Below are 22,402 nucleotides of genomic sequence, written 5' to 3'. Positions count from 1 at the left end.
GTTTTGATTAAAATGTCCAGGAAGTCTGATGAATCACACCTGCAATGAAGGCTTTTGTGCTCATCCTAGCCAAATTCAACATAAAAGTTATAGGTCAGGTGAACTTCAAAATATATTTTGGAATTTCTAAGCCCTGGCCCATAACACTGTAAACATCACCAAAAACAATCTCGCAATGACCTGGGGCAAGACGTCCCAGGTTTCAACCTTCCATGGAAAATCTGGACAAGCACTTGAGGATGGCCCAGGGATGTTGTAGTCACTTGCTCCATTTGAGGAACGGCTCAAATTATGACTGTAGTCACCCAACTCAGACCGTTGCTCATGTGCTGAAAGACTGTCTTGAAAGATCCATTTCTGGTGGCATAACAACAGTTCGCACTGCATCGGCTGAGGCCATTGAATGGACTGTTAACCTCGACATTGACTGTTTCTCTGGTCATTTGGGGACAAAAATACCAATGGACAAAATCTGAGTGTCAGGATAGATTTCCTTATAACAAACCTTAATTTAACGACTCTTATGAAAGATGACTTCTCTGACAATGCTGCACTCCTTCACTACTGCACGGTAGTGTCAACCTAGATTTGTGCCCCAGTCTCTGGAGTGGGAGTTGAAGCTACAACCTTCCAATTCATAAGTGTGAGCAAGGGAGGCCAAGTACATTAATAATATCAGATGTAATGGCCTAACGAGTGATGAGAATGACTCATGAAAATGAAACGCGCTTATTGTCACAAGTAGGCTTCAAATGAAGTTACTGTGAAAAGCCCCTAGTCGCCGCATTCCGGCGCCTGTTCGGGGAGGCTGGTACGGGAATCGAACAGTGCTGCTGGCCTGCCTGGCTCTGCTTTCAAAGCCAGCGATTTAGCCCTGTGCTAAACAGCCCCTTCGAGCTATAGGACAGAATGGAGACGAGGGTTTAGCAAATTGAAACCTCAATCTAGATTTCTTGTTATGATAAAGCCAGAAAATGCTGGAAACAGCAAGATTGGCAGCATAGGTGGAGAGAGAGTTAAAGTTTCAGATGGATGATTCATTAGAAGCTCCTTTTCTAGCACCCGGAAGATGTTGCTTTTGTACTGAAATTTAATGCTGTTTAAATTCCTTAAAATAGCTAGACAGATCATAAAAGCAAATTACTGCAGATGCTGGAATCTGAAACAAAAACTCTGGACAATCTCAGGTTTCACCAAAGCCTTGGCAAAAAGTCATTGCAGATGCTGGGATCTGAAACCAAAGAGATAATGTTGGAAAATCTCGTCAGGTCTGGCAGCATCTGTAGGGAGAGAAAAGAGCTAACGTTTTGAGTTCAGATGACCCTTTGCCAAAGCTAAAAGACAGAGAAAGTGGGAAATAGTTATACTGTAGAGAGAGAGAGAATGAAAGATGAGCCATTGCCACATGAAACCAAGGGAATAAGGTGCTAATAGCCACAGAAATCAAGGGGAAGGAGTGGGAATGGCAGTCCCCAGAGAGAATAAAAGGTGTGAAAGGCCAAACAGCAGAGAAACTACCATCAGAGGGTAAACTGTGACAGATGTAGATGTGGGGGGAGGGGAAGCAATGGGGGAGAAAAGGTAAGGAAAGGGGGATAAAATGGGGGGGATTTATATATAAAGAAAGACAAGAAAGAAAGAAATGGTAAAAGACAGTCAAAATGAAATGGGATGAAAACAAAGGGGTCGAGTTGGGGTAGAGCTAATCATCTGAAGATGTTGAATTTGATGTTGAGACCGGAAGGCTGTACCGTGCCTAACCAGATGAGATGTTGTTCCTCTAGTTTGCTTTGAGCTTCACTAGAACATTGCAGCAGGCCAAGGAGACATGTGGGCATGGGAGCAGGGTCTTGTGTTAAAATGGCAAGCAACGGGAAGGCCATGGTCCTGAATGCGCAGACCAAAGGGGCTCAGCAAAGTGATCACCCAGTCTGCGTTTGGTCTCTCCAATGTAGAGGAGACCACATTGAGAGCAGCGAATGCAATAGACCAAGTTGAAAGAGGTGCAAGTGAAACGTTGCGGACCTAATTGATGTACATCCAGGGTGCCCAGTTTACTGCTGCACTGTAGGAGTGAGCAACAGTCTGTTCACCGGCCACCTGGGAAGCTGTGGCAATGTTCCAATGTTTTGATTGTTAGTAAAAGTCTGATTATTTCGAGCCTCCAAGAATCAGAAGGCATAGCTGACTTTAACAGGAGCTCATCCATTTACTATCGGAGGATGCGGTGCACCTTTAAGGAAAACCTTTCGTCTTTAACATTGTCTGGCTAGCCGTCATTGGCTGGTCAGGCAGCCAATCAAATTCCCCTAGTTGCCAACTGCCATAGAGCGCGCACGACGGTTAAGTGCCGGTTTGAATTGGCGGCGGCGGCGGAAGTCTGCCTTCAGCCCAGGTGAATAAGCGGCAAGCTCCGCGATGGTGGTAGCCAGTAAGGTGGAGATTGGTACTCAGCCAACCACTCTCGTTTTTGAGGGTCAAAGAATGAGAGTTTCTCTCTTTTGCCCCCTGCTCTCCCGAATGCCTGCTACTACACACACTCCGCTGCCCCAACACCAGCCACTGGCCGTGGACGACCTGCCGCGCTGTTGAGAACGGTCAACGTCTCTGCTCATGGCGGAACGAGCGCGCACCTCACGGCGGGCGGGCGGGTGCGACGTAAAGCATTTCACCTCGAATGCCTGGCTGCGTCTGACGTAATAAAAGTGTCGGACGTGGACTGCAATCCCCAGAATGCCATGCGACCTCAGCCCGCCTGGATTTCCACTGGGATTGGTGGTCACTGCATTTAAACTGAAACTGCAGGTGGGTGGCTAGCCCCCCCCCCCCCCCCCCCCCCCCCCCCAGCATTGACCCAGAGCCTTCAGGGGGCCGCTGCCGCCCAGAAAAAAAATATCGGATAATTGAAGAAAAAGTGTTCTTTGAACATTTTCTTTTTTTTTAAATAAATTTAGTGTACCCAATTATTTTTTCCCCAATTAAGCAGCAATTTAGTGTAGCCTACCCTGCACATCTTTGGATTTGTGGGGGTGAAACCTGGGAGAATGTGCAAACTCCACACGGACAGCGACCCAGGGCCGGGATCGAACAGTAGGCAGCAGTGTTAACCATGTGCCACGCCGCCTTTGAACATTTTCAATTGTTAATTGTAAAGATACTGGACATGGGTTGGGGAAATCCTGTCAACTAAACTACTAGGTTGATTTATCTGGGGAACACAGTCTTTTGGTTTCCATTTGGTCTCGGTGGGTAGTGTGTGTGGTGGTATGAATGTGAGCACTGCCATTGGTGCAGAGCATGGGTTTCCCATTGGCTCTAGCTGGTCATGTGCCTCTCGTCCGATTGGCTGGGACTAGCCATGTGACTGCTCACCAATTGGTCGAGGCAAGTAGATCCCTCCTCCGAGGCGGGGTATAAGTACCCAGAGTTCCTGGCGGTGGGCCTTTCTCTGTAGTCGACCACCGGGCTAACAACTAGCTGATTAAAGCCACAGTTTGGATCTTAATCGTGTCTCGAGTCCAATTGATGGTACACCAATGTAATCAGCTAGAATTATGGAATGGAGCTACGCATCAAGCCTGACTGCCTCCGCACCAGTCCACATGCTTCAAACGCGTCTGCAATCTTTAAACACTGGCAGGAGTGTTTTAATAGTTACCTGACGACTGCAGCCGGCAAGCCCATCAAGGAGCAGAAACTCCATATCCTCCACTCATGCATGGGCACAGCGGTATACTCAATGATTGAGGACGAAAGCGATTATGATGCGGCCATGGATATTCTCAAAGGCCACTTTCTCCGGCCGGTCAACAAAGTATACGCACGGCATCTCCTGATGACTAGACAACAGTTCCCTGGTGAGTCACTCAACGAGTTTTACCAGGCCCTCACAGCTCTAGGGAGAACGTGCGCATGTATCCAAATTTCGGCGACTGAGCACATAGAACTGTTAATTAGAGACGCTTACGTTGCTGGCATGCAGTTCCCTTCTATCCGCCAACGATTGCTGGAGAAGAACACCCTCAGCCTAGCTGAGGCACGGACTCTTGCAACCTCCCTGGAGGTTGCTGATCTGAACGCCCGCGCATAAGCCCGCGGCCACGCGACAAACCCCTGGACTTCATGGCACGCGCCACCCCCGTCCTCCGTGGACCCCGACCCCCCCCAAGCCTGCGTTGCGGGTCGCTCCGGCAAACTAGCAGGGCCCCGTTGCTATTTTTGTGGTCTCTCCAAACACCCCCGCCCGCGCTGCCCTCTCCGCTCTGTGCAAGAGGTGCGGGAAGAAGAAGGGCCACTACGCGGTGGTCTGCCAGACCAAGTCGGTCGCTGCTGTTCCGCGCAGCGACCGAGGATCCCCCCCCTAGGGCCCAGCGTGCGCATCAACCTTCCGACCCGCCTCCCGGCCCCTGCAACTGGGGAGAAAAACCGGATGGTCATCGATTACAGTCAGACCATCAACAGGTTTACGCAGCTGGATGCGTATCCTCTCCCTCGTATTTCCGACCTGGTTAATAGGATCGCGAAATACAAAGTCTTCTCCACTGTGGACCTTAAGTCCACCTACCACCAGCTCCTGATCCGCACGAGTGACCGAAAGTACACCACGTTTGAGGCAGATGGGCGCCTCTACTACTTCCTCAGGGTTCCATTCGGTGTCACAAATGGAGTCTTGGTCTTCCAACGGGAGATGGACCGAATGATCATCAAGTACGGTTTACGGGCCACCTTCCCGTATCTCGATAACGTCACTATCTGTGGCCACGACCAGCAGGACCACGACATCAATCTCCAAAAATTCCTCCGAACCGCAAAACTCCTTAATTTAACTTACAATAAGGATAAGTGCGTGTTTAGCACCGACCGTCTAGCCATCCTTGGCTACGTAGTGCTTAACGGAGTGATAGGCCCCGATCCCGAACGCATGCGCCCCCTGATGGAACTCCCCCTCTCCAACTCCCTCAAACGCTGCCTGGGCTTCGTCTCATATTATGCCCAGTGGGTCCTCAACTACGCCGACAAAGCCCACCCTCTCATCCAGTCCACCTCCTTTCCCCTGTTGATGGAGGCCCGCCAGGCCTTTAGCCACATCAAAGCGGATATCGCAAAGGCCACGATGCATGCTATCGACGAGTCCCTCCCATTCCAGGTCGAGAGCGACGCATCTGACGTAGCTCTGGTGGCCACCCTGAACCAAGCGGGCAGACCCGTGACCTTCTTCTCACGAACCCTCCACGCTTCCGAAATCCGCCATTCCTCGGTGGAAAAGGAGGCACAGGCCATAGTCGAAGCTGTGCGATATTGGAGGCACTATCTGGCTGGCAGGAGGTTTACCCTCCTCACAGACCAACGGTCAGTAGCTTTCATGTTCGACAATGCACAGAGGGGCAAGATCAAGAACGACAAGATCTTGCGGTGGCGGATCGAGTTGTCCACGTACAACTACGATATCTTGGATCGTCCTGGGAAGCTCAACGAACCTCCCGATGCCCTATCCCGCGGTACCTGCGCCAGCGCGCAGATCGACCGCCTGCGCTCCCTCCACACGGACCTCTGCCATTCAGGGGTCACCCGTTTTTACCATTTTATTAAGACCCGCAACCTATCCTACTCCGTTGAGGAAGTCAGGATCGTCACCAGGGACTGCCACGTCCGCGCCGAGTGCAAACCGCACTTCTACCGCCCTGAACGAGCGCATCTGATCAAGGCAACCCGCCCCTTTGAATGTCTCAGTATAGTCCCCTCCCCTCCAACAACCGTAATACATATTTCTTGAGTGTTATCGACGAATACTCCCGCTTCCCTTTCGCCATTCCCTGTCCCAACATGACCACAACAACCGTCATAAAGGCCCTCCTATCCGTCTTCTCCCTGTTCGGTTACCCCGCGTACATCCACAGCGACCGGGGGTCCTCCTTTATGAGTGACGAACTGCGTCAGTGCCTGCTCAGCAGGGGCATAGCCTCTAGCAGGACGACCAGTTATAACCCCCGGGGTAACAGTCAGGTCGAGCGGGAGAATGGCACCATTTTGAAGACCATCTTGCTGGCCCTCCGGTCCAGAGATCTCCCTATCCCCCGTTGGCAAGAGGTCATCCCTGACACCCTGCATTCAATCCGGTCTCTCCTCTGTACTACCACTAATCAAACACCTCATGAACGCCTTCTTGTTATCCCCAGGAAGTCGTCCTCAGGATCCCCTCTCCCGACCTGGCTGGCCACCCCTGGGCCCATCTTGCTCCGGAAGCATGTGTGGGTGCACAAGTACGACCCGTTGGTTGAGCGAGTCCAGTTACTCCACGCCAACCCGCAGTATGCGTACGTGGAGTATCCCGACGGTCGGCAGGATACGGTCTCGCTTTGGGACTTGGCACCCGCCGGCGTGTGGCCTTCTCCCCCTACATCAACACCTCCCCCCCCAACCCCAATTCCCCCCCGCGCCCCCACGACCCAGCGCACATGCCCTCTCTCCCCCGATTACAGCGTCTCCACCACCGGCCCGGGGGTACGGAGACACATCTACGACCGACGCTCCCGGAGGAAAGGACGACCACCGGCCCGACGTCACCGGCTCCACTGCGACGGTCCTCTAGAACACCACAGGCACCCGACAGGCTGATCGTGTCCATCTGATGCGACCATGGGACATTTAATTTTGGACTTTGTTGTTATTCTGTTGCACCTTAAGTTAGTAGTATTGTTTTTTTGTCACGAGCCAGTGGGCAGCCCACCTTCCTCGATTTTCGCTGCTCATACCACCAGTCCTCGGATCCGCCCCCCCCCTCTCTCTTCCACTTACACACCCCCCCCGCCTTCTTTCTCCACAAGGGGTGAATGTGGTGGTATGAATGTGAGCACTGCCATTGGTGCAGAGCATGGGTTTCCCATTGGCTCTGGCTGGTCATGTGCCTCTTGTCCGATTGGCTGGGACTAGTCATGTGACTGCTCACCAATTGGTCGAGAGGCAAGTAGACCCCTCCTCCGAGGCGGGGTATAAGTACTCAGAGGTCCCGGCGGTCGGCCTTTGTAGTCGACCACCGGGCTAACAACTAGCTGATTAAAGCCACAGTTTGGATCTTAATCGTGTCTCGAGTCCAATTGATGGTACATCAGTGTGCTTGGAGGATGGACTAATGGTGTGTGAGTGTGGGATGGTTGAAGTAGGGTGAGCAACTGTCCCAGATTTTAAGGGTTTGCCCCTTTAGGGATTTCTTTTTTCCCATGTTTCTAGGGATGCTTGTGGGAGAATGCTGGAAAATCTCAGCAGACCAGGCAGCATCTATAGGAAGAGAAACATTAACAATTGGAATTTTTTAACAAAAAAATGACTTGCTTTTAAAGGGCACCCCGATCTTCAGTCAACTCTACTGCCCCCACCCCAACTCACCGTTAGAGACCCCCCCCCCCCCCCCCCCCCCATATCACTGGTACGAGCATCATATCCCCAAGTGACCGACATCCTGCTATGAGATCACCAAAGACCCCTCTTTCTTATCCCCCCTCCTCCACACCCTCCCTTTCATTTCTATCACTTCTCTTAAACACCACCCTTGGAAGTGCCTTTGCCATTTGGCAGTGCCCCTTGGCAGCCACGCAGTGCAAACCTGACACCATCCCTGGCTGCCTGGCGGTGCCCCATGGCACTCCAGAAAGCCTCAAACTGACACCCAGGCAGTGCTGAAACGATGCAAGCACACTGCCCTACCTTTGTCCCCAACCAGCCAGGGGCTCCAGTGCCACCAGGCCCCCCTGTGTGGTTGCTGTTAGTGGAGACCAGTAGTGATTCCCCTGCCTTAGCTGCGCCTGTGGAAGTTGGGAATCCTGGGAGCTTCACCAGAATTAAAGAAATAAAATGCGTTGGATATTATATTGTATCTCAGAGATATTTCAACAAGATGTAGGAAACTTATGAACAAGGGACAAATAGCACAGTGGGGGTGGGGAGGGGGGGGGGGGGGGGAGAGTGAGGGTTCTTGCAGTGAGACAATAAATGTACAGGACATTAAAAAAATAGTTTACGGTGGAGGAGAAAGGACGGCACGGTGGTGCATGTTAAGTAATGGGTTAAGAGACATTACAATTAGTCATCTCATTTATGTTAAGGGATCCAATAATTGACACTGATATGTAAAGTGCTTCAGGTGGCCTTTGTGCCAGGTGATGTGATGTTAGAGTTTTGTGCAGAGTCTGTTGAAGGAAATTATAGGTGTTTGTGGAAAAGGAGCAGAACCTTTGACTCTTTATACAACAGCAGCCAAACGTATAATAAATGGTACCAGAGGTCGGTTGCTGTGTAAATGTGAAAGATACAACTTTTCCAGACCAAACCAAGGAGTGACTGAGAAAAAAAAAGATATATGGCTGAACCTAGGATAAAGATGGCTGGATATGACTACCCCCCACCCCCACTTATTTTCTGAAGCGGGATTGTATGACCAATGGAGAAGTGCAGTAGTTATGTGGACTAAGGCAACTGCCTTGGGAAAGAGAAAACAAGATATGGCATTGGCTCTTTCGCTACCTTATGACTGTAAAATCCGGAGCAAACTTTTCTGAGCTGGAATTGGAAGAGTTAGACTCAGAAGAAGGTCTGTAGACTCTATTAATTTATATGGATATGATTTATAAGAAGGATGACTTGTTAAGTGCGTATGAAGCATGGTTGGATTTTGATAGGTTCTGGAAAATAGAGGATTTCTCCATTGAAGACTATATAATGGAATTTGGCAGACTATATAAAAGACTGCAGAAACACAACCTGGAACTTTCCCCAGTCTGTGTTTGCCTTTAAATTACTTGACTGTGCTAGAGTGAGCATCATGGATAGGCTCCTGGTTTTGACAGGAGGTCAGTTTGCAGATAAGGATACCTTATTCGATCAGATGACAGAAGCTTTAAAAAAGTTTCTGGGTAAACATTCGATTCCGATGGCTCTGATGACCCAAATAGGTCAGCCTGCAATTAAGCAGAATATGGAAGATACACTACTAACAGGATAGCGAAATCGTACTGCGACAGACAAACAGGTTCCAAGACTATAGAAGGAGATCGGGACCCGGAAATTATGAAGACAGAAACACCGTTAGAACCTACAATAGGAAGATGAACCCCAGAAATGCACAGGGCATGATAAATCGATGTTTTCGATGTGACTCTCAATATCATTATGCTTTCAACTGTCCAACACGTTATAATAGAGTGTTAGAAGCGACACATGACATGGAAGAGTCAGAAGAGGAAAAAGATAGTGACCAGAAAGAAGGCATTGTTCTATTAACAAGCAGTTTCATGCGGTAATGAGGGTGTTGGTTGCAGAATCCTTCAATTGTGCTGTATTGGACAGTGGCTGCACATCTACTGTGTGTGGAATTGACTCGTTAAAATGTTACTTGGACTCCTTGAATGCTGAAAATCGTAACAAGGTTAAGGAATTTGAAAGTGCCACAAGTTTCAAGTTTGGGGATGATAATACTCTGAAGTTGCTGAAAAGAGTGGTGATCCCTTGCAATATTGCCGGAGTAAATAATTTCATTAGCATGGATGTTGCATCAAGTGAGATACCTTTGCTTCTGAGCAGACCGTCGATGAAGAAAACACACATGAGACTGGACATGGAACAGGATAAGGCAACAGTTTTTGGAAAGACGGAGGAATTAAATTTACAGAGTCGGGACACTATTGTATTCCATTACTAACAAATAATGTTTCAAGTAGAGTTTTTAAGGATGTGTTAATGGCAGTTGAAAATGGGACTTTTGCTGACAAAAAGCTTGTATTAAAACTGCATAGGCAATTTGCGCATCTGTCTCCTCGGAGGCGGAAAAATTTATTAAAGAATGCAGGGGTCAGGGACGAAGACTATACTAAACTGACAGAACAGGTTAGTGATTGCTGTGAACTTTGTAGGAAGTACAGAAGGATACCAGGACGACCGATAGTAACCCTACCTTTGGCCAGAGATTTTAACAACATTGTGGCCATGGACCTTAAGATCTGGGATTAAGCCAATAATATATTTATTTTGCATATTGTAGATTTAGCAACCAGATTTAGTCAATCAACGATTGTACGAAGTAAAGAAAAGAGTAATTCTGGATCAAATCGTGGAAAAATGGATAGGGCCAGGAATGGGTGTGGTATTGTGTGAAGCAAATAATGGCATGATGGGAAAACTAGTCAAGTTTCTTGGTACAATTACATTTAAACTGACTTCGCATAACCTAAGGCACAAATACTAGCAGGCCAAGGTCAACTTGACTTGGGAACTGGGTGACTCTGAAATTCTAGATAAGGCTTGTTCGTCACGAACCTAGAAGCAGTCTCAATACTACCAAGCTAAAAAACTGTCTCTGCCTGTATGTAAACAAATTTGTCCTTTTCTTAAAACAAAGACAAGATAATGATATGAGACTCCAGTCCCCTAATGGTCAGCAAGGTGATGCCATTGTAACGATTATTACTTATGTTTTACTTTCGATCAAATTCCTGACCAAGTTGTATTCATGTTATCTTGATCCTATAATGTATAAAAATCATCTTATTCTTCTGTGAGATTGCAGACTTGGGACGGACTCAGCAGTTTGTACTTGACTGCTTTCCGACTTCAAATCTCAGCCAATACTGCTAGCAGTCAGTTCTAATTCGGAAATAAAGTTCAGTTTTGCTTACCTAATGAATCATGTTTGTATTTCTCTATCACAGTCAAGAAGCGGGGAAAATATTGAATACGACATGGGCCCACCGGCAAAATTCCTTACGGACAATGGGGGAGAATTTGCTAATGATGAGTTTAGAGATATGTGTGAAAACGTGAATATCACAGTTTTGAACACAGCTGCAGAAAGCCCATTTAGTAATGGTGGGTGTGAAAGAAACCATGCGGTAATAGATGACATGCTCCGGAAAATTTTGGCAGATAGACCAAACTGCAAGCTAAATTCAGCTTTAGCATGGGTAGTACATGCAAATAATTCATTGCAGATGGCTGGGGGCTATAGTCCCTATCAATTAGTGTTTGGTAGAAATCCTAAAATTCCGTCCATTTTGGATGACCAGCCTCCAGCTTGGGAAGTTAGCTCTGCCTTTGCTGAGCATTTAAATGCATTACATAGCAGTAGAAAAGCTTTTTTGGAAGCAGAAGTCTCTGAAAGGATTCGCAGAGCTTTGAGGCATAATGTACGGCCATCAAATACCGTTTTTCAGCAAGGAGACATAGTATACTATAAGAGCAACAATTTTAATGAATGGAAAGGCCCAGGGAAGATCATAGGCATAGATAGCAAAACAATTATTTTGCAATATGGAAATCAAACTGTTAGGGTACATTCATCAATGATAATGGGTACAGATTACACATTTTCAAATTTAGACAGAGCAGACAGACATGACGAGAGCAGGGTCATCTTGTACGCACGTGATACAGAACTATGAGAACCAGTTAACTGATATAGACAGGGTTTCTGTAGAGGAACACAACACTTATGATGATTTAGAACAGGCCATCTTTCTGAAAGGACAACTGCTAAAAGTTGGTACAAAAGTGATATACTTGCCTGAAGGGTCTCATCAATGGCAGGATGCAATTGTTATTATTAGAGCAGGGAAGGCCACTGGAAAGTATAAACATTGGTTGAATGTACAGCATTCAGGGGAGGGAGTCAAGATAATGGACTGGGAACATGAAGTTCAAAAATGGAGGGCACAGAAACGCAGTGCCAGTTCAGATAGTACATTGGATAGTGAACAGGTCTGCAGGAAAAGGTCGAGAACTATTGAAAGGACATCACACAGTAGAAGGGAAAGATCAAGCAGTAGCAGTACAGAACGAGATACCAGGCGGGAGAGGGGACGTAGTTTATCAAGGTCTCTGAACATGAGTAAGACTACAAATACTAATAGGAATAGAAGCCCACATGTGCGTGAGGTTTTGGTGGCTTCCAATAAGTTAGATGAAAAAGTTATCAAAGATGCCAAACAGCAAGAACTGCATAGTTGGAGTGAATTTGGGGTATACACGGGGGTACCGGATAGGGGACAAAGAGCTCGACCCCACAGATGGATTTGCACGGAAAAGGTTCTTCCAGATGGAACTTATAAGACAAAGGCCAGGCTTGTGGCGAGGGGATTTGAAGAATACTTAGAAGGTCAGGATTTAAGGGTAGATTCACCTACGGCAGGAAAGGTTATTTTAAAGATCTTCTTGGCTCTATTAGCCACAAAGGCATGGGAATGCAAATCTATAGATATAAAAGATGCCTTCTTGCAGGGGCATCAGCTCCAGAGAGACATTTCTCTCCGTCCTCCTAAAGAGGCAGCTAACACAGAAGGGCTACTCTGGAAGTTGAACAAATGTGTATATGGATTCAATGATGCGTCTAGAGTCTGGTATTTTTCGGTAAGGTCAGTTTTGTTAAAGTTAGGCTGTTGCCAGTTGAAAGCAGATCGGGCAATGTTTTACTGGCACGATAAAGGAAATCTTTCTGGCATCTTTATGATGCATGTTGATGATTGTTTGTGGGGTGGGACTAGTGATTTCGAAGCTATTGTAATCTCTGGTTTGAGGAAAGAATTCAGGGTTGGACGTCAGGCCTCCGGTGCATTTAAATATATTGGACTGGAAATCGGACAGACTAAGTTAGGGGCAACTTTGCGTCAGCAATCTTATTTGGAAAGCGTCAGCCCAATAGCAATTAGCCGTGGCCGGGTTTCACAAAAAAGGCGCAATGGTTTCAAAGATGGAAAAAGAGCAACTGCGAAGTTTAATTGGGCAACTGAATTGGTTAGGTAGACAGACTTGACCGGACGTGAGTTTTGATGGCTTGGAGTTGAGTGCAAAAATGGAAGACAGCACGGTATCATAGTGGTTAGCACAATTGCTCCACAGCAAAGGGTCCCAGGTTCGATTCCCAGCTTGGGTCACTGTCTGTGCAGAGTCTGCACGTTCACCCCGTGTGTGTGTGTGGGTTTTCTCCAGGTGCTCAGGTTAAATCCCACAGTCCAAAGATGTGCAGATTAGGTGGATTGGCCATGCTAAATTGCCCTTAGTGTCCAAAGTTGCCCTTAGTGTTGGGTGGGGTTACTGGGTTATGGGGATGGGTGGAGGTGTGGGCTTGGGTAGGGTGCTCTTTCAAGAGCCGGTGCAGACTCGATGGGCCGAATGGCCTTCTGCACTGTAAATTCTATGATCCCAAAGTGGAAGACAATAAGAGCAAATAAAGCGTTGGTCAAACTAAAAATGCAGGAGCGTGTGTGGTTTGAGGTTCCCGGTTTTAGGTGACCTTTGGCACTTGAAACTCATAGTTTATAGTGATTTGCCCTATGCAAATTTATGTGATGGGGTTTCAAGTGCTGGAGGTTTTATAATTTTCCTTTTGGGGAACAATGGTAAATGTTGCCCTCTTGTGTGGGAAACAAAGAAAACAAGGAGAGTGGTCAAAAGCACTTTGGCTGCTGAGACGTTAAGCCTTGTAGAGGCGGTGGATATGGCCTTTTATATATCCCAGATATTGACAGAAATGTTGGGATTAGGGGATTTGGGTAATATAACTATTGAATGTCACATTGACAATAAATCCCTGTGGCAAAATGTGCATTCTACAAAAAGTGTCAATGAAAAAAGGTTCAGGATAGACATCGCAAGTTTGCAGCAGATGTTGGACAGAGGGGAAATAGCAAAAATTAAATGGGTTGACAGTTGCTATCAATTGTCAGACTGTTTTATAAAAATAGGGGCTAGCTCACAGAAACTTTTGTATATTGTTAATGAAGGGCACCTGTTTCTGTGACTCTTTGTTTTCTTCCTAAAATGAAAAAAAAGAAGGGGGGAAATTGGGTGTGTGTTTTTGAGTTTGTTGTAATTTTGTTTTCACCTAATTATTTTTTTTCTCCAAGAAAGGGGAACCTGTTAAGTAATAGGTTAAGAGACATTCCAATTAGTTGTCTCATTTATGTTAAGTATCCAATAATTGACACTGATATGTAAAGGGGCTTCAGGTGGCCTTTGTGTGAGGTGATGTGATGTTAAAGTTTTGTGCAGAGTCTGTTGAAGTAAATTAAAGGTGTTTGTGGAAAAGGAGCAGAACCTTTGACTCTTTATACAACAGCAGCCAAACGTATAATAGTGCAGTGGTTAGCACTGCGGCATCACGGCGCCAAGGACCCGGGTTCGAATGGAACCCAGTTTGACCTGTTACACACGGGCTGGGTGGTGCCCGTGTAAAGAGAGCACTGTTTACCCAACTCTGTTGAGTATGGGGAGAAAGCTAGTCACGTTTTTGTCCATCAGTTGAGGCGTCAAAAAGCTGCTAGAGAGATTGTGCAGGTGCGGGAAACCCGGTGGGGAGGGGTGGGGGGTGATTGGTGTCTGCCCGAGGCAAGGTGTTTCAGTCCATCTGTGAGGGGCTTCATAAGTCGGAGCCGCCGGAGGAAAAACAGGTAATGTTGGGGTTTTTAGAGTGGTTGGAGGTTCCTCAGATAGAGCTACAGGAACGTTTGTAGGCGCCGTTGACGTTGGAGGAGGTGCGTGTGGCTTTGAAGGAGATGCACCGGGGCCAGATGGGTTCCCGGTAGAATTTTATAAGTTTGTGGATCAGTTAGCCCCATTGGTGTTGGGGATGTTTAATGATTCACTGGCATGGGGTTCCCTTCTAGAGACGTTGGGCAAGGCTTCTATTTCTCTCCTTCTAAAGAAGGATAAAGATCCCATGGAGTGCAGGTCGTATCGGAATATTTCTCTGCTTAATGTGGATCCAAATTTCCTAGCGAAGGTTCTGCCGTTAAGATTGGAGCCCTGACAGCCAGAGGTTGTGGGAGAGGACCAGCTGGGCTTTGTAAAGAGCCAGAAGCTGTTGTCTCATGTGAGCTGGCTGTTTAATATGGTTTGTGCACTGGCGGTGTGGCCAGAGCCATAGATAATTGGCTGTTGGATGCAGAAAAGGCCTTCAATAGGATTGAATGGAGATACTTGTTTATGATTCTGGGAACGTGTTGGTTCGTGCCTGGGTTTATGTCGTGGGAGCGGCTGTTCTATGTGGCACCGTCGGCTAGTGGGCCAACTAACACCATGAGTTTTGGGCCCTTTAGGTTGTCCTATATCTCAGTTGCTGTTCGTGTTGGCGATTGAATCATTGGCAATTGCCTTGAGGGCCTTGGACAAGTGGAGAGGGTTTGTGAAGTTGTGGGGGTGGGGGGGGTTTGAGTGGAGCACAGGATATCTTTGTACGCCGATAATCTCTTGTTGTATGTAAGAGACATGGGGACAGTGATGGGTGATATTATGGGGATATTCAGTTCTTTTTCAAGTAATGTTGGGAAGAGTGAGTATTTTGTGGTTGGTCTCTCGAGGCGGGGGAGGGGGGGTGGCGGGGGGGGGGGGGGGGGGAGCTGAGTTGAGGGGGCTGCCTTTTCGCAGTAGTTGGGACGAACTTTCGCTATCTGGGGGCCCAGCTGGCATGGTACTGGGCACATCATCACTAGTTTGCCGAATAGGTGAAGGATCTGTAATTGGAGGAAGGGTTCGTCAGTTTGGAGGAGTTAAGGGAGAGGATAGAGCTGCCGAGGGGGAGTTAGTTCAGTTATCTACAGGTTAGGGACTTTGCACAAAAAGTCTGTAGGTGGGTTCCCTAGATTTCCAGGATATACCTGCTGAAGCGACTGCTGCTTCCGCATATGGAACGGGAGGGAAGAATTGAGGATATATACAAGTGGCTGGGGAGCAGGGAGGCGAACGGTTGGTGAAGATCAAGGAGAAATGGGAAGCGGAGTTGGGAGGGGAGATCAATTGGGGAGTATGGAGTGAGGCACTGCGTAGGGTAAACGGGACCTCCTCTTGTGCAAGAATGAGCCTAATACAATTTAAAGTGGTGCACAGGGTGCATATGACTCGGGCGAGAATGAGTGGGTTCTTTCAGGGGAGTGTGAGAGGTGTGGGCAGGGGACCAGCGAATCAGGCACACATGTTTTGGGGTTGTGAAAAATTGGGAAGATTCTGGACGGGAGTGTTCGCGGTCTTAGCCAAGATAGTGGAGGAGGAGGTGGACCCGGACCCTTTGGTGGTGATATTTGGGGTTACAGAGAAGCAGGAGCTCAAGGAGAGGAGGAAGGCCGATGTTATGGCCTTGCATGGTGGCGGATTTTACTGTGGTCGGCATCACCACAGTGGGTAGCGGCTTGGTTGGGTGACATGTTCAACTTCCTGCGGTTGGAGAAGATAAAGTATGAGTTAGGGGCGGGGGGTTTGAGAAAAGTTGGGGGATGTTTGTGACCATGTTTGAGGAGCTTTTCATCGCCGTGGAGGGTGGGGGGGGGGGGGGGGGGTGAAATAGGGAAAAAACTCTGTACAGCCTGTACAGTTGACTGCTGAGAAGTATGTTTCCCGGGGTGTTCATTTGCTGTAAACTGTTTTGAAGCATGTTTGTAATAAAATACATTTTTTGTATAAAGTTTGCCGAATAGGGTGAGGGCTGATTTGCAGAGGTGGGACAGCCTTCCATTGTCTCTGGTGGGTCGGGTGCAGGAGAGTAACATGACTATCTTGTCAAAATTTGTGTTCTTGTTTCAGTGCCTTCTGGTCTTCCTGCCTAAAGCATTTTTCCAGGGGTTGGAGCGGTTTATAATGGGGTTTATATGGGCGGGCCGACTGTCTCGGCTTCGGACAGGAATTTTACAGAGGGAGAGACAGTTCGGAGGGAGTTGGCGCTGCCAAATCTGTTGTTTTACTACTTGATGGCCTTTGCGGAGAAGGTATTGGGTTGGTTCAGGGACCAAGATGTAATCTAGGTATGGAAGGAGTTGGGTCATGTCAGGAGTTCTCCCAGTGAGCCAGAGAAGACATAGCCAGAGTGAGGCACAGCGAAGAGTGAATTTGGGAATTTGAAGCTGGGTGGGGAGGAGGTGATTTTTATCCCTGGTAACTGACTGGTAAGTAGTTTTCCTTTTTATTTGTCTTAATTTTTTATTTCTTTCATTTTTTGGAATTGTAGTTGTATCAGTTAACTTAAGGTTTAAGACATGGCAGGAGATCCCAGACCCGTTTCATGCTCCTTGTGTGCGATGTGGGAGCTCAGGGACACGTCCACTGACCCTGGCTCCTTCACGTGCAAGAAGTGTGTCCAGCTGCAGCTCCTGTTAGACCACTTGACGGCTCTGGGGCTGCGGATGGACTCACGTTGGAGCATCCGCGATGCTGAGGACGTTGTGGATTGCACGTTGAGCGAGTTGGTCACACTGCAGGGGAAAATTACTGAAGGAGATTGAAAATGGGTGACCAAAAGACAGAGCAAGAGTAGGAAGGCAGTGCGGGTGTCCCCTGTGGTCATCTCCCTGCAAAACAGATATACCGCTTTGGATACTGTTGAGGGAGATGGCTCACCAGGGGAAGGCAGCAGCAGCCTGGTTCGTAGCACCGTGGCTGGCTCTGCTGCGCAGGAGGGCAGGAAGAAGAATGGCAGGGTGATAGTGATAGGGGACTCAATGTTAAGGGGAATAGACAGGCAGTTCTGTGGACACAATCGAGACTCCAGCATGGTATGTTGCCTCCCTGGTGCAAGGGTTAAGGATGTCTTGGAGCGGCTGCAGGACATTCTGGGGGGGGGGGGGGGGGGGGGGTTAATGATCCCATTGGTGAATAAGGTGACAAATTTTGTACAGTAGCCTTACGGCGCCTAGGACCTGGGCTTGATCCCGGCCCTAGGTCACTGTCCGTGTGGAGTTTGCACATTCTCCCCATCTCTGTGTGGTAATCACCACCACAATCCAAAAAGATGTGCAGGGCAGGTGGATTGGCCATGCTAAATTGCCCCTTAATTGGGAAAAAAGAATTTGGTACTCTAAATTTATTTTAAAAATAAACTCTAGAATTTCCTCCCTAAACTTCTCACTCTTCCTCTAAGCTGCTCTTTCAAACCTATGTCTTTCACCAAACTTTTGCCGATGTGTTTTCCGTTGGCTTGTACTTATTTCACTTTGTGATGCATTATAATAATATTATATAAATACAAATTGTAAATACATTGGCTGGGTCCTGTTGATTCCAGCAAATTCCATGTATTTTCCCAAGATTTCTGGAAGAGTAAAAGTGTTTATCCAACTATGTGAGCAATAGCCAGTTATGTAAATGTTTAAATGAAAAATGATCCAAATAACTATAATAAACAAAGCTCTTCTAGCTAAGGCTGAACATCATGCTGATCCAGGTGATAAATGTTGTTAACGTATCATAAAATTTGTCAACTTGCACAGCCTTTGCAGCAATAGATATTTTAAGATCAGTCAAAGTATATTAATTTGACTGTACCTCAGAAGATCGCAAAGGGTTAACTTCTACTCTTCAACAGGATTCATATCAATTAAAACATGATAACAAAGAAGGTTTGGAAATACTCATGTCTCAGGCTGATTTGGTTTCCCAAACTTTTCCAGCCATGAAACCCTTTTGGCCTCTCGAGTACTGAGGGAACTCCTATGAAACATTCTTATTATTTTGAAGAGTTAAACAACAATTAAGTAATTGTTATTGCACATTAAGTAAAACATACAAAAACAAACTTAAATTATCATGTCTTATATGTACCCATTTATTATAATTAAAATATTCTGTCTTTCAACAAATACTTCTGAGTCTTATCTTCTTTTGTCATGTTTAATGGGAGGAGTGATGTAGATCTTTTCACAAATTCATTTACAATTGGGAGTGCTGCTGGAAAGCTGGATTCTCATTAAAGACAAACATGCAAACACATTGATTCACCTCCCTCACAAACACACATACCCCTCTCTCACACATACACTCACCCTTCTCTCATACACACTCATCTCTCCCTCTCTGACACTCACCCCTCTATCTCTCACACACACACAATCATCTGTCTCACACACACTCTTACTCTTTCCATCTCTCACATCCACACTCACCCCTCTCTCATACACACACTCATCCCAACCTCTCTCTCACACACACACTCATCCCACCCTCGCACACATCTCTCCCTCTTACCCCTCCTGCTCTCACATTCACCCCTCGAACACTCACACTCTCTCCTCTCACACTCACCCCTCCCTCTCTCATACATAGTCACCTCTCCCTCGTAACACACTCACCCCTGCCTCTCACACATTCACCTCTCTCTCTCACACACACGTACTCTTACACTTTCCATCTCATACATATACACCCCACCCTCTCTCAAACACACACACCTCTCTCTGTCACACACACTAAACTCTCTCTACACATAAGCACATTATTCCCCCTCTCTCACACATACACACACACAGACCCCTCTTGGGGTCCCCCACAGCCCCAGCCCCACTCCGGCCCCTGCTCCCTCCCAGTCCCCACATCCTCTTTCGGCCTCCACAGCCTCTCAGCCACGCAGCCTCTCACGGGCCCCTGATTCCTCTCCAGGTCCCTGCTCCTTCTCCAGGATCCCCGCTCCCTTTCCCGCGTTCCCAGTTTCTCTCTTGGACCCCCACTTCCTCTCTCAGGCCCCCCACTCCTCCTCAGCCCCGCTCCCTGTCTCCAGTCCCTCTCTCAGCCCCACTGTCTCTTTCTGGCTCTAGCCTCATCCACTCCATGAACGCGAAATTGCCTGTGAATTTAAAGTTTTCCCTACTTTGCCAGTGTTTCCAGCTAGACTAATCAGAGGCCAGCTTCTCAGTTCATAGGCACACTAGTCAGTCTACCGGCAGTCTATCAGTAGCCAACAAATTGATACAAAACCACCTTCCATTGGTTCAACTGGAAGGACAGCTTTTTCAAACATTTTAAATGGCTGGACCTATCACAGAACTCCTCGTCAAGTTCTGTTGAACTCAGTGGTTCCACAGAACCCAGCTTGGGAATCCTTGTCTTAGGCTGTTCCTCAAGGATAACCCACTCCAGTTCAATCGTTTCCGAGATGGCTCCAGCGATCTGTAACCTTTGCCACATATGGGGCAGGTGGTGCTTGAAGGGTTGGGTAGATGAGTTATTTGAAGTTTTGTACACTGTCTCTGTCACCTTGACTTTGCCTTTTTTTGCGTTCTCAGTGAAGTCTCTCAGCAAAGTGGTTGGTGACTTCCCTAATAAACCATCTCTATTCTGGTCAGTTGCAAGACAGGGACTCCCATGAGTCTGTGAGCTGTTTAACCTCTCAGGGATGCTCTGATTGCATGCCTAGTTCTGCTGTCCTGGGAGTCTCCTGACATAACTCAGTCCCAAGCCTCAGGAGTCTGATGACAAATGAGTGACTTGCCCTGCCCAGTGGAGCTGATTCTGTGTGATTAGTGTCTCAATGTTGAGGGGAAATTGATGCTGGTCTGCCTCTCCTGCAATCTGATTTGGAGGATTTTGTGAAGGCAATACTTATAGTACTTTGTAGTGCATACCATAGTTTGTCCAAGTCTCTGAAGCAATGAGAGCAGGGATCATTGTTGCCCAGTAAATCATGACTTTAGTTTTAGGTTTGAGAACCTAAAATACTCTTTTCCTCAATCAGCCAAAAGCTGAGCTGGCATACTGGAGGGGATGATGATGAATTTTGTTTTCCTTTGTCAAGAGGAAGATCCCAAAGTACTGGGAATTGTCTATATTTTCCATTATCTTACTATTGATCTTAATCGGTGGGATAAGTGTTATCTTGTGCTGTTGGAGCTGATTGAAAGAGGACCTTAGTTTTATGGGAGTTTAGCGACAGTACCATTGTCTCATCTGCTTCAGAGAAGGATTTGACAATACCTTGGGAGCTCAGTTTCTGAGTTAATGGACACACGAGCATCAGCTGCAAACAAGGGCTCAATGACTGAAGTTGCAACTATTTTCGTTTCGCATTGATGGTGGCATAGTTTCCTGTCTGTTCTGATAATAATGTCCATGTCTGTGGAAAGTTGTAAGGCCAGAAGAGATTACAGAGGTATGTATGGGAGAGAGAGTTGAAGACTAGGATGAGATATTTTGAATAGAGGCATTGGGAATCAATGTCAACAGGGGTGGTGGTGACGAGGTCTTGGCACAAATTAGGATACAGGCAGTAGTGGTTTGGATTTCAAAACGTAGGATGGAAGATGGTGACTGCTTTGGAGAATATTGGAAGTAACAAAAGTATGGATGATTGCTTCAACAGCAGATAGGCTTAGACAGGGATTGAGACTCGGAAGAAATAGGGAGTCTTTGTGATGCAGAATCTTTCAAACCAGAAGCCCAGCTCAGGGCCGGATAGGTTGCCAGCGGTGAAAACAATTTGGTTTAGCCTGACATTGTAGCCAAGGAGGCATTGGAACTTGTGGCTCGGAAAAGCGGTTTGTGATGAGAGCTGGATAATGGCTTCCAAATTCGCAGTGTTTAACTCAAGTATTTTTTAGCCTCACAGCGCTAGGGACCCAGGTTCGATTTCAACCTTGGGTAACTGTGTGGAGTTTGCACATTCTCCACATGTCTGTGCGTGCTTCCTCTGGGTCCTCCGGTTTCCTCCCACAGTCCAAAGACATGCAGGTTAGGTGGACTGGCCATGCAAAGTTGCACCCTAGTGTCCAAAGGTTAGATGGGGTTAAGGGGATAGTGGGAGGGCCTAGGTAGGTGCTGTTTCGGAGGAACTTGCACACTCGATAGGCTGAATGGCATCCTGCAATCTAGGGATTCTATGATCTATGTAACACTGGATATCGGACAGGAAGGCGAAAGCATTTTGAGTGATCACTAATGGGACAGGGAAATAAAGGAAAATGAAAAGCCCTGGGGATGCGAAAATCCTTCACATCACACAGAGTGTTAAAAGTATAATGTATTATTCTTCTTGCCCAACTGCAGTGGCAAGTGATCAGTTCCTGGGTTGGCAACTTGTAGCACATGAGTTACATACTCATGTAAAGACTCACCTTGATTGATCAGCACACTTTTTTTCATTATCAATATTTAGAAAATAGCTAACTAACTAAAAAGAATTTCCGATATCTAAACATCTCCTTAGCAATAATTATTTAACGGAACAGCTAGAATTTGGGAAGGTTTTAATCACAAAAATAAAATTCTACTGAAAGCTTGCTTGGATCAAAAATCATAAGTTATAGTTACATTATTTTGCAAAGCAAAATGACATCACGTATTATCACATTAATGGCTTATCTTTCATTTGTTACCCGATCATGCAAGTCACTCACAAACATTGATGGTAACTAAAAAGCTTGTTTTATTTTTTGAAACATTTATTAACACTACTTAAGAGAAAGTATTAACAGTATTTTTATTAAAACCTTTAAAATGTTTTTGATAATAAAAAACTTTAATTTATATTGAGACATATTAATATTAACCCATCACTTCTCTTGAAACCAGTAATGTGCTCTTCAGATTTAACCATACTTTTATTTTTGGGTCACTTGCAAATTTTAATATCCTCATGTCCATTTATAGATATTGAGAAGAATAGTAGTGC

At 46.7% G+C, this 22,402-nt stretch overlaps 1 protein-coding gene across 3 annotated transcripts in view; it reads left to right on the top strand.

Moving 5' to 3' along the window:
* The first annotated feature begins 2,326 nt into the window (after window positions 1-2,326).
* Window positions 2,327-22,402, top strand: part of LOC119975933 (GPI mannosyltransferase 4-like) — a 34,866-nt gene continuing 14,790 nt past the window's right edge. The window contains exon 1 of one of the 3 annotated variants that reach the window (XM_038815896.1): window positions 2,327-2,395. The gene's annotated coding sequence lies outside the window, so the exon portion shown is untranslated. The other 2 variants (XM_038815898.1, XM_038815897.1) reach the window with 2 other exon arrangements.

The sequence above is a fragment of the Scyliorhinus canicula genome, chromosome 13 (genome assembly GCF_902713615.1).
Source record: "Scyliorhinus canicula chromosome 13, sScyCan1.1, whole genome shotgun sequence".
Taxonomy (NCBI): domain Eukaryota; kingdom Metazoa; phylum Chordata; class Chondrichthyes; order Carcharhiniformes; family Scyliorhinidae; genus Scyliorhinus; species Scyliorhinus canicula.
Note: the sequence above shows the minus strand (reverse complement) of the source record. Positions and strands in the feature narration are given on the sequence as shown.